Here is a 13,215-nt window from a genome sequence, read left to right on the forward strand (position 1 = left end):
GGCATTTAAAAACAGTTTAGCCTAGATATTCATTAGTTAGTTAAAACTGGGAGAGATTAATTCCACCATGGCTTTTCTGTGTCTAAATTCCCCTAAAAAAGGAGAAAATTCCATTTTCTACTGCCTCAATATTTGTACAGATGAGAAACGGACATGTCTCTGCTCAGCATGGCACACTTTTCTCCTGGAAGCAAAGAAGAACTTCAGGGATCTTCAGGGAGCTGAGGGGTCTCATTTAGTTTTGCTGAGGTAGTAATTAGTATCTGCTGGAATTCTCCTTATTTTCTTACTTCTCTGAGCTTCCACTTAGGGAGAAAAGACAGATTCACCTTTCTTATCATTCTCTCCACAAACTCTCTTGGTCTCAAATCCCAACACTTCAGATTTCAGTACGTAATCTGCTGCTTTATAAAAATTAAGCAAGATTTTGTTAAAAAAATAAATCTATAAGATCTTTTCCCCATTTCTGTCTCTTTCTGGTCTTGTGGGATTAGGGGTTTTTTTGTTTAACTTGTTGGGGTTTTTGTTAAGTTTGATTTTGTTTGTTTTGGGGTTTTTGTTTGGTTGTTTGGTTTGGTTTGGTTTGGTTTGGTTTGGTTTTGGGATTTTTTTGGTATTTAGAAACATGACATAGCAAGTGCAGAAATTGTCACATACGCGTCTTGTGAAGTAATTTTCAGTGTTTGAGCCTGCAGGAATTCTGCCAGTCACCAGTGTCTTATGTTCTCCTAGGTGGATGCAAACTCTGCGCATGGGGATCCATTTGGGAGTGCAGCAGATGTTACTGAGAGGAGGATGCTCCAGGTGGAACCATGTAAGATGCATTTTGAAGAGTTACACCATCTCTGTGTTGTCAGCCTTGACTCCTGCAGCTGTCAAGAGAGTAAAAATATGATAATGAAAGAACAGGGTTCTTGTTTCTGAACAATATGATCTTTTAAATATTTTGCATATCCATTAGTTTCAGAATTTCAAATATTTACTGCACTTTATTATTCTTTTAATATTTTTTCTTGTATATTAATGTTGTGCAAGGCATTCACACATTGAAGGTATCAGTTGCCTACAAAACAAAAAGATCATTTCTCTTATGTTTTCCTCAACAAGTAACAGATTATTACTGCATCTGCAACAGACATGAGAATGACAAGGCACCAAATGACTTCACTGCTTATCTTTTCTGACTGAAATTGGATTCATACCAAGCAGAACAGAGAATATAACCTGGCTTTGAAGTTCAATCCATCCATTCACATAGTCAAACAACTATATGGTAAAAACCAGTTACCTTTACTAATAATTCATTCCCAGAATCAAAAGACAGATTCTCACAATAATCAGGGCAGTCTTCAGCACAGACACAAATAATAACTGCACGAGTGAGAACAACTGAGTGTATTTAATAGAATGTACGGATTCACCTTTTTTTCTGTAGAGAACTTGCAGCTTTTCCTGTCATCCATTTCTCATAGGAAAAACAGACTTCCCTTCTAATAGTACACTTCCCTGAAGTGTACTATTAGACAGAGTTAGACTGAAGTGGTACAATTTCAGAATAGTAAAGAAATTCTTGTTGGTTGTTTAAATTATTTTTTAACAATGACAGGGCAATAAAACCTGGAGTCTTCATTTCTTTTCTGTGTTGAAGACCAGTATAAATTATATACCTCAATCTGGATTACCGCAATTTCAGCAAAATCTTGTGAATTACACTGTTGAAAGGCTGTACATGATCCCTTTCATGACAATGTTCAGTGAATGCAGCAAGCTTGGAGAATGGCTTTAATTCAGTACGTTCAATAATTGACTAAATCACTGGTTTTGTGCAGGTTATTTTGGCTTGTGAAATTACCAGGAAAGGTAAACACATTCATAACTGAAAGAGAGCTATATAAAGGGGAAAATAGTCAATAATAAAAGTAATATTGCTTTGTCTTGAGTGACAGCTTTGAGTTATCAAAATTAATTACATAATAACAATTCACTTCAGAAATCATAAAGTTGACAAGAAAATCAGACCAATGGGCATAAGTTCACCAGCACTAATTTCTAAATAAATTTGCAACAAAAGTTTAAAATTCCACAGATGGATAATGGCTCTTATGGTTTGGCTGTTTTCCTTTTTACTTTTTGAAACACTTGGTGGATGTTTCCTATATCTATTCATGTGAGAAAAATGATAGCAACAACTTTATGTATAATTAGATTTTCTTTTTAGGACTACTTGATATCAGCATTTTAATATTTTAAATACCATTTATAAAATACATTTAAACGCTTTTATTTACATCATTAATGATTTTTTACATTAAAGGAGTCATATATTATTTCCTCATGTTGTTTGCTTCAAGTATATTGGAGGAGTATGTAATTTAAAGCAAAATTATATAAAGGACTTTGGAAAAGTCTCCCTTTCTCGTTATGGTAAATCAGAATGATTCAGAAGATACAGTATTTCACTACTTTGACTACTTTCTAGAACACTATTTTAGTCTTAGGAGTCAGAATTCAAGTGGTAAAAGTCAATCAGATGATATGCAGTTGCTAAATTTTGTTTTACTGGGTAAGTATATTTTAGTCAATACTCGGGAGGAAAAACTCTGATACTTCTATAGACATGATAGAATAAAAACTGTATCTTTGTTGATTACAGAGGTCAATGAAATATCAAAAGTTATGCTTGATCTTCCACAGCCTTGTACATTTTTTAGCTTTCTACATTATTCTGATATTCTGATTCAGTAGCACATTTCTGTTTAAATAAGTACAAATAACTCCACCAGGCTGATCAAAATCAAGCTCTTTTTATGCACAGAGTGCTGAAAAGCCATTTGCGAGGAATCTCTGCAGTGAGATCAAAATCAGTTCATCTTTATAATTTCAGAGGAATGACAGTGTAGGTTGTTAAATTTAGGTAGGCATAGAAATATAGGCAGAAAAATTCTCATTATGAAACAATGCACACTCAGACATGCACATTTTAAGAAACCAGTAGCAGTAGCAAAGAAAAAAAAAGTTAAATGTTTCTGAGTGTGCTACTAACTGCTTAAGAAACTTATTTCACTTTTCTTATCAGTGTTACCTTAAGCCACTGTTGTTTGCCTTTAGGGGATATTACCAGGAGTAGCCAGAACTTTCTGTTCAGCAGCAGTGCTGGTATTTGACAAGCATACTCAGGAGACAACATACAGTGCCAACTCCTCTGTGAGATAGACATAATTTTACTAATTTTAATAACAGAGACACCTTAAACATCATAACTAGCTAATACATCAATTTCTTTCTGCTTAGACTTGATTAGGTCTTGTAGCTGCTGTAGCTGACAAATTGTTTGTAGTCCTGGGTTTCAGATCTCAAATTCAGTTATAAACCATGAGTCAACCAGAACCGTCTTTAACCTTAGGCCTTTTTGTTCCTAGTTATGTATTCTAATTTTATGGGTATTAAAAAGATCTACATCTATAAACTAGATATAAATCTATAATAGTTTTCTAAAGTAACTGGTATGGTCATGTCCCCGGTATAAAATTAGATTAATTCCAGATTGGGTTCATGCTCTTTCTACTTTTATTCCATCTCCTGCTTCGTGGCTTTTTCTCTACATCTTATTCCACAAAGTCTGAAATTATTCCTTATATTTGGATGGTACAAAAGTTATGTCTTCTCTTCTCTTCTGTGTTGCAATAATATCTTGTTTTTTCTTGTTTTTTTTTTTTCTCCTTTCTGAAGTATCAAAGATTAAGTACCCTACAGAGTTTCTTTCTAATGAGATATTCATAACAAAAGAGCCCCCTTAGAATTCAGTAAAGGGAAGACATTTAAAGTCAAGGCAGATTTGGTCACTGGTGGTTATAAAAGTAGTCAAGAGTGGTAGGAGTTTTACCAAGCCAGCCTCGGTCGGTGTATGGATGACTGTGTGCATAGAAGTCTCCAAGTACTGTATGACTCAGCCTGCTCTTCCTGTTGCCTACTGCATCTCGTTCATTATTTTATTCTCCCCAAAGCTCAGTGCTTCTGTTCAAAGATGCTTCTTTCACCTTAGTGGTCCTGCAAGGCCTGTTTTCAGGCAGGAACACAAAAAGCATTGACTGATAATTTGCCTGCAGCCATCCTAGAGGAGACCTGAAAACCTTCCTTATGGCACAGTCCTTTGCTAACACCACTGGTCAGGACATATGAGCATTGGGGGCACCTGAGCCATGTATCCCACTCCCCACTACTGCTAACCCCTCTCCACACGTGCTGTAAGCAGAAGCTGCAGAGAGGATGCTACAGATTTCTGCTCCTGTTGTGTAGCTCCCTCATTTGGTGTGGGTATTTCTCTCACCAATTTTTACCTCTCCAAAAGTTTGTTCTGGCTTCTGTCCAAATCACAAGATCCTCTTTGCCAAGGGCTTTAAAGCTTACTATTTTTTTTCCTCAATCATTCTTTTCCCAAAGCTTTAAAAAATAACTCCTGTAAAACATGTTCTCACATGCAACCCTGTCCCTCGATCTGAATTCACACGACTTCTCTGGCCCTATTTGCAGACCTGTCCAAATATCTTCATGTGTTTTTCAGTTGGTTTCAAGGTTGATGTAGGTGAAGAACATATATTCATTGTTTCAAATTCTGCAGTTTCAGTATGCCAAGGACCTGAAAAAAGGATTCTTTCGTGTCACTAATGAATTTTTTATCTTCCTCTCTCTTTACTGTAGCTTCTTCCAACAAAAACCTAGACTAAATGCAAGAAAAAAGGCGGTACTTTGTTTGAGCAAGAGAGAACTAATAACCTGGAACAAGAATACAGGCAAAAGAAAGAAGTGAGACCACTTCAAAATAGGATTAATATCCATTGCTATGAAGAATGGATACATCACCTTTGAAAGAGATTTCTTTCTAGTCAGTTCTGTCAGCATTTCATCTTGTTTTCTCCTTATACTTACATAATTCCTCTCCTTTAAAGTGCAGTGTATACCCATGCTCTGATGTAGTTGCAGCACAATTTGCTATTTTAAAATTTTTGTTAAAAGAAGGTTTCATTTTTTCTGTCTGTTCCTTTTTGATGAAAACATGTTCATGCTCATCAAACATCAGAGCAGTTTCAACAAAAAAGGAAAAAGAAGAAACAAATTAATATAAAACACCTCCACATAGGGTATAAAGTCATGTTAAGATTCCATCTCTTATACTGAATTCTTTATCATGGGCTTTTCTCTCTTTTAACTTATTCAAAATTCCAGAGCCCTGAAAAAGAGTTGTCTCACTTTCTCAGTGGGTATCTGATTTGAGAGGTGAGGTATATTGGTGTTTTCATTTGTTTGTGGTTCTCACATAACTGAATATATTTTGGAAGTAGATGCTTGGTTTATGATAATCATATAACTGTGGGTTGGCCTGGAGAGTTCCTTGAAAAGTTACATCACAAGGGGATTTTATCAGTGCTTCTAACATATTTTGAACAAAATATTATTGTAAATGTCAGCTTTGCTGAAGGAAGGGACAGATGAGAACATCATATCATCTAGTCTGACCTTCTATATACCACAGATCAGTAAGTTTTACACAAATATTTCATAATATCTAAAGATTTATTTAAGCCAGATGTCTCAGCTCTCAAATTGCTGTAGATAGAGGTAATGGCAGACCTAAGCACAATTAATGCCTTAGGCTTCTTCATGGTTATGGTGAGATGATCCCAGTAGGCAAATCATGTCTGACACAGCAATGTTTCTTCCTTCTCTCCTTCTTCACAAAATGCTTACCAAAGCTGAGAGAAAATGCTCATTTATGCATAATCAACACTCAGTGTTATTCTGGGTAAATGAACTATGCATCACAGAGATTCTGTTACAGAATTGACCCACACTACTCATTATCCACTTTGATTTTATATATAAATGAAATAAATATATAAATGAAAAAAACCCATCATAACCCATGATTATTTTTGTCCACTACTTTTGCAGGTAAATTTAAAAAAATACTGACTGTGCTGGAAGCCCTGTGACTGGAGATAGAGATTGCCCTGGATGCTGCTGATGAAGGGAGGGAGCCATAAAGTGAGATGGGCAGATCCATCAGTACCTGTGGGGTCGCTGAGGCTTAGAGGCTATGCAGAGACTTCAGAGTCTCTGGAGAGATTAAGCCTGTGTTGATGTTTGCCATACCATTCTCTGGCACTGCATTCAGCTGGCATGAGGCAGCCTTGCCTGCACTATGAGACCCTCTGTCCTGAAATGTGGTGACTGGGTCCAGTGCATCTTCTGGGAAAGGTCTTCCGTTGTGCTTGGTGTGGAAGTACACCCAGGGTTTTTCAGGAATGGCCTTGATGACACCAAGCAGAGTCAGTGACTGGTCTGAAAGTTTGACTGTGCAAAACAGTGACTGATAGAGGTCACGAATAGTTCCAAGAATTGGTTGATGTGTCTATGTAAGCTCAATCTCAGGGACTGGAAAGGATGACATTGTGAAAGAAATTCCCTAGGTAGCAGTTTGCTGCCATGTAGGAGCTTCTGTGTAACTCCCTGGAGGCAAGGACATGGACTGTTCTGGGATGAAGATGTTTAATGGTACTTTCCATGGCATGAAGCTTATTAACTTTAATTTTCATTTTACCATCCTCACTTTGTGCTTTTGCTATGTGAAAAGTGTACTGTTGCTCAGGTAATATAATTTGGCTATTTGTAGTTAAAGGCCTTTAGACTTTCTCTAGAAACAGTGGTAGGAGAGGCAGATTCACATCAAAGTCCTGGCCAGTTAGTCTCACTCTGTCAGTTGAGAAAGACATGGACTAAAAGTCACTAGAAGTGCCACAGACCACATACATACAGGAGAAAATAAGACTCTTCCTTATTCTAGACAGAATAGAGTTGCATCCCAAACGGTTCGATTTAAAAATGTTTGCCTAAAAATGAAGTTACCTGTTCTTTTCCAGCAACATAACTTATTTTTAGAGACAAGTGACTGCAGGATGGTATTGTAGATTTTTGCACTGGTGGGATTAATCAGGGATTTACCTTCCATAGCCTTCCTCTTTTGGAAAAAAAAAAAAATAGGAGAAATTAGGCAGGACTTACAATCAAACAGTCTAGTTTATTGCATATGAACCAATCTCAACCCCATGTTCCATTTCTTGCACTAAAAGTAGAGCTTTACAAATAGCCAAATAATCTCCATTTGAGGCACAGCACTTTGGAGCTTTTTTTTTTGAAAAATAATGGGCTGTGCACTTTTGAATTTCTTTGTGCCAGAGCTTCAAATGACTCTGAAAAGAGAAACCCATGATTTAAAAATTGTTTGGCATATCACTGTTTTGAGTCCTAAAACCTAGCTGGAAAACATAGTGAATTGATTGGACTACTTTTCCTGGCAGGACAGGCTTTGATTTGGCTGGTTTTTAGTCAATTTGAAATGTTTGGGAAAATAAGTCTTAAAATGCTCTAAAACACATTTTCTTGCATTTCAGATAGATTTTTTTTTTCCTAATGTAAGTGGCAAGGAATGAGAAATGTTTTCTGAAGATAGATTAGAATTTGAAACACCAGAGCTTAAGAGTATGTCAAACTCAGAGATGTGAATAAAAGTGTACCACATAATCTCACTTTAGGTTCACATCCCTCCTAAACAGACAATGGAGGCTGGTACACAGAGGCATTTCAACAATCCATCTGCTGTCAGAGGAAATGGTCAAGTTCCTGCAACAAAGGGCAAAAAGATTAAATTAAATTTTCTTTCTTTAATTTTTTGAGTATTCTAAAGTCAGTTCTTTACTTAGTTTGTGAGAAATGCTAAGAAGGAAGCTTATCTTAGCAGAGTTTTGGTTTCATACCATTGCTGACAGGACAGCTAGTTCCCTTTGTCTGTTTCAAAAATTAATATCACCATTCTTCCAATGAAGAATGATCTTGCTTCTGGCCAATGTGATTTGTTTTTCTGCCAGAAGCAGGTTCTGTGTACTTTAAACCCAAACTGTGCTGCTCTGTGTAAGAGTTCAAAGATTGAATGTCTTCTGGGCTGAGCATTTCTGTGTCTCCAGTCTCCCAGAGCTTCTTATTTTCATCATCCTTGCCACTTGGTCCAATCTGTCATTGCAGTGATAACTTCAAGAGAAAAAAAAGAAATATTCAGGTTGTTGTCTGAAAGTATCTCAAGTCTTTCCTTGGTAAGGTTCAAAATACTTCTCTGACAGAGCTACAGCGGCCAAGGAGCCTCGGGTCCATCTGCAATTCAAAGATTTCTAGGCAACATCCGAGAGATACACTGCAATCACATACCCCAGTGTTATGGTTTAGGAATGGTATTCCCCTATTTAGCATTCCCACTGAAACAATGCACTGCTGCTTGCTCTCTCCTCATCCCCACCCAGCAGCTGGATGGAGAAGAGAATTGGAGATGCAAAAGATAAGGATCACAGGCTGAGATAAGCACAATTTACTGGAAACAGCAATGAGATAAGAAAAGGAACAGTAACAGCTACAATATCAAAGTGTCCTAGACATGCAAACAATTCACATGTGATTGCTCAGAACCCACATTACCCAACCACAAGTACTCCATTCTCCCAGAGGAGAGTCCCTTCCTTCTGCCTTTGGCAATGACCTGGGCTGGTATAGAATAACCTCCAGGGCCTGGCCAAGCTGCTGAAATTAACCCTGCCCTGGCTGGGACCAGGACACATCAGAAACTCGAGTTATTTTCTGCTCCCACTTCAACAGGAAAAGTTTTAAACTCCAGGGCTTCCTTCACATAATTCTTCTGGTAGAAACCAATGTAAAGATGATCTTATGTGGAGGTGTAGCTCTGCTTGGATGTATTTGTATTTCAGGAGCAATAATTCCATAAGCTACTTTCATCATTCATGTTAGTGTTAGTCAGAGAGCAGAGATTAGGTTTGTATTTCTACTAACCTCACCAAACTTTCATCCAGCAAGGAATAGAATACATACTAGGAAACAACTCAGAAAATAATAAATATAATCTCAATGTCAATGAAGTGATGAGAGACAATCAAAGATAAATTTGCTGTACATTTGAAAGAGTTAGAACAGGAACACCCAGTTGGACTAATTTTGTTTACTGCAACATATTTTAATTATGATTTACAGTTGCATAGGAATTCTGATCCACTGGAAAAAGAGTAGTTTTTCAAGATAAAAGCATGAAATAAAAAAAAAAAAAAATTGAAAATTTAGTATGATAGGAAGGAATTTTCAGTCTACTTACAAAGGAATAGAAAAAATGAGGGAATAATATAGAATATTTGTAAATAAGGTTTCTTTGGGACTTATCCTTTTAGAGCATCTCTTGAGTCAAGTTACTTTCTTAGCATTAACTGAGCAATAAAGACATAAAGCAGGTAGTGGTGCAGTCCTTTATTATTTTTTTTTAATTAAAATAAAAATACATCTTCCTAAAACTATGCCAGTATTTTAGGATCTTGTGGGCCTATAAGTAAGGCTTTTTTCAGTCAGTTTTTTGTTTTCAACGTTAAAAAAAATATTTCCAGGCTTGTTCTACACAACACTTACTACTAAAAATCCTTTAATAGCTACTTATTCTGTGATTTAGTTTTACAACTGTGGAAAATGAATAACTGTTCATAATTTTTCTTTGTGCTAGAGAAAAATGAAAATATTATAAATATTGCTGCCAAATCTCTACAATTGTAAAAGAGGGAACTGTCCAAATTCACCTGAAGCTAATACAAGTCCTCCTGTTAACTTGATCAAGAAATGGTCTGAGCACTGACAAAGTTAATTTGGCTGATTTCAGGGGTTGATTCCTCCTTCTTTGTACCTGATGTGATAATGCAGTGATAACCAGTGCTAGCTCCATGGTGCTGCAGGTTTTGGAGAAATGCTTTATCATCAGGGCTTGCCACTGCAGAGTTTAGGCTCTCTCACTGCCCATATGCAAGTTACAGCATTGAAAGAGACCTGTCCATTCCTTTCTCCCCTCTGCACTAACACTGCACAAAGCTTGCTACCTGCTGAGTCCTGCAGAGCTCTTACAGTTCCCAAAGAGAAATTTAATTTGTATGCAAAACCTCTTTTCTATGCAGTAGTTTCTGTAGCTAATTAAACCATGGAAATTAAACGATATCAAATGCCGGTGCCCACTAAAGTTGCATGCAAACAAATCTCATTGTGCTTAGACCATGATTTCTACCAAGTGGGTTGTATCTCAGCCCTGTGAAACCATGCAGCCCTGTAATAGGACACTGCCACTACCAGCAAGAGGCCACAAGCTTTGTAATGAATTTCCAAGGTCTCAGGACAGAGGCTTGAGAGCCATGCTCAGTTCAAACTTTTTTCACCTGTTGCAGCTTTGTCATACTTGTTTTACTTGTTTTCTATTTTCTATAATTGACATGATATATAGGTCTAATTTATTTTGGTTTTATCATCTTTGTGTGTCACAATCACAGTTTTACATAGGCAGCAGCAAGCTGCAATTTTTGTAAGTAGAATGAGATATTTATGACTCTGACATAATGATGTAATGTAGAGAAATACATATTGTCATGGTTTGAGCTTGGCACAGAGCCAGTGCTCCTTCCATGAAAATGCTTCACCCTGGTGTCTGCTGTGAGATGTGACCAGGAATAAGCAAAACAGGCTCTAACTTAAACATAAAGAACACTTTATTACTTAAACTACAGGAAAATAGGGAAAGACTATAAGGAAAAGAAAAAAAGAAATTGAAAACTTTACAAAAAAAACTTTCTTCCTCCCTACTCCCTGACTTTCTCAATCTGATACATTCTCCTAAATCAACTGCCCAGCCTTGGCCTCACACTTTAGTATACTCAAACTGCAGTTTATGAAGAGGAAAGGAGTCTTTCTTGTTCTATAGGCTTCTCCTGGAAACACACTGAAACTTCGTGTGCTTCTTTGTCACTTTGGCACCGCCCGGAAAAAGTCTTTTTGCTGCTTGTGACATCTTCCTTCTATGCCCAGTGCTCTCACCACTGAGACATGGTTAGAGCTGCTTTTAGGGTTGTCTTTTAAGGATGCTTTGTCTCACTCTAAAAAGGCACAGTCTCTGCTTTGGGACATCTGTCTCTCCCATATTTTTCCAACCCCCTGGGGCCGGGGGGTCCTCACGAATGAACTCTCCTGGTTTTGAGGCACTGCCTTCCCTTAAATGCAGTCTGTGTCACAGGAACAACTGAGTCTATGGCTACAAGAAAAGTCCAGTTAAAAGGCTACTCCAAATCATCTCTCCCTATCTAATCATCTCCACGTTCTTCGGGCCAGGTCTTTGTCTCATCTCATCTCTTATCTCCCTTCTTATTCAGCTTCGAGGAGGATTAGCATTTTTGCAAGGCTCCAATCATGAAAGAAAGGGTTAAAAGTTTTCAGTCTCTGTCTATCTCAGAATGCTGGTAGAATGCTGGTACTCTCACAGGTGCTGCTGCTCCACTGGCTAGGCTGCGCCCTTCTCCCCCCTTTCTCTTCTTGGGCCGGCTGCTATCACTGCCGACTCTCCCTCTCTCTCCCTCCGGGGGGGGGAATGGCTGCCCGATGTCTCTTGGGGCTCCGCCACCCTTCTATCCTTGAGAACTTTCTCACCCCCATCTCCGTCCAGGCCCCGGGCCTACCGCATGGCTGCCCCTCCCCCGCCCAGCAGCAAGGCTGGACGGGGGAAGAGATCTGACCTCTTCACAGCGACGTCCTAAGAGAGAGTTCTAAGGGCAGTGCCCTGCTTTTTAACCCCTGTGTATTCTCGGAGGTGTGTCCAAACCTCACTGGCTACACTAGGTGCCAGTCTCAAACCTAAAACTTTCATTGATTTGACCACAGCTTCTCAGAATTCCTACTCCTTCCTAGTCAAACCACCACAAGGTTTAACCAGCAGGGTTATTGAGTAGTGAAGCCACAGGATGTGGCAGAGACATAGGAGATGTGTTTGGTGATGGAAATCCCTTAGCTATAAATATATCACTGATACTCTGTTAAAAAAAATGATAATAAAGGTAGAGTTGTACAAAACTACTTTCAAAGGTCACAAAGAGAAAAAAGAAGTAGTATCTAGCATGTATAAAATGCATCATATATAGACCATTCAGCTATAGTCAGTGAGCAGATTAAACAAGAAATAAAAAAGTCTTAAAAGTGTGATAGAAAACACATAAAGATGAATCTAGGAAAATTAAAGAAAATTAAAAGTAAAATATCAGAAAAGTAAAGAAAGTATAAGAACTCCAGCAATTTGAATGTGTATAAAGATTCTAGCTGTATTATTATTGTTTTTTTTACTATTCAGAATCTGGAGTATTATATACTAGATCCTGAAGATTTCCACTACAGTAGTGTTACTATAGTAGCAGTACATTATAGACTTTGAGTATACACATGAGTATTTCTACTTTGCCCATAAACAATATTTTGAGTGTAATGCATGCTCACATCAATAACAAAAGGCAATGATTTCAGTGGGGTTTAGGACTTTGCACAGTAGTCAATTTCATTCTACCTCAGCCTTTAAATCCTATTAAGTTATGGGTCAAAGCATATTAGCCCAAACTTTCTTTTGATGTTGTCTAAAACCTGGAAGGCCTTTTTCCCTTGTGGCAGCACTTCTGTAGCTGCTTTTAGTGGCTTCTGCCCCCAAGGCCAGTCCCTGTTCTCTTGAGAACCAGTGTCATTTCTCTGCTAATATGGCACACCTTAAAGCATGCTGAGCTCAAACCTTGACAATTCAGCAGAAATCCTGTGTGCTTCTGGAACAGCACTCATGCTCCCAGGCATCCAGCAGAAAATTACAGGCTGATGCCTTGTGCACATATAAAACTAAATCTTTATTAGTATTAGGTATGGGCAGTGAGTTTCATAGGATGTTAGGAACTGCTTCTCAAAACTAGTTTTTATACATGATAAGTATCAGTTCTTACTTCTCTAATTTATTTTATTTCTACTTTACTACTTTCCATAATATAATATATTTCTGGTTTATGGTAAGGTTTCAGAGTGTGGCTAATTTAACATTGTTTTTAACCTTAATTTTTTGAGAAGATGGCAGAAGTATAGTCTAGAGCTACATTTCAAATCTGATTGTTTATAAACCATCTGTTTTATTGAAAGCCCAGAGAATGACATCACAAAATCTAATATTTCCTTTCTTCTTTATTTCCCCAGTGAAAGGAATATCTTTTTCCACTTCAATTAGTTTCCAGTCTCCCTTCTGCAATACAATCAAGATGTTTCATGCTGGCCAAATTATTAGTGACA

At 37.6% G+C, this 13,215-nt stretch overlaps 1 long non-coding RNA gene across 1 annotated transcript in view; it reads right to left on the bottom strand.

The window, feature by feature from the left end:
- Positions 1-397: 397 nt before the first annotated feature.
- LOC135445565 (uncharacterized) overlaps positions 398-13,215 on the bottom strand; it is a 145,796-nt gene continuing 132,978 nt past the window's right edge. The window contains exon 3 of the long non-coding RNA XR_010439554.1: positions 398-872. This is a non-coding gene — a long non-coding RNA (uncharacterized LOC135445565). The remainder of the gene's footprint in view (positions 873-13,215) is intronic.

Source organism: Zonotrichia leucophrys, chromosome 3, assembly GCF_028769735.1.
Source record: "Zonotrichia leucophrys gambelii isolate GWCS_2022_RI chromosome 3, RI_Zleu_2.0, whole genome shotgun sequence".
Lineage (NCBI taxonomy): Eukaryota > Metazoa > Chordata > Aves > Passeriformes > Passerellidae > Zonotrichia > Zonotrichia leucophrys.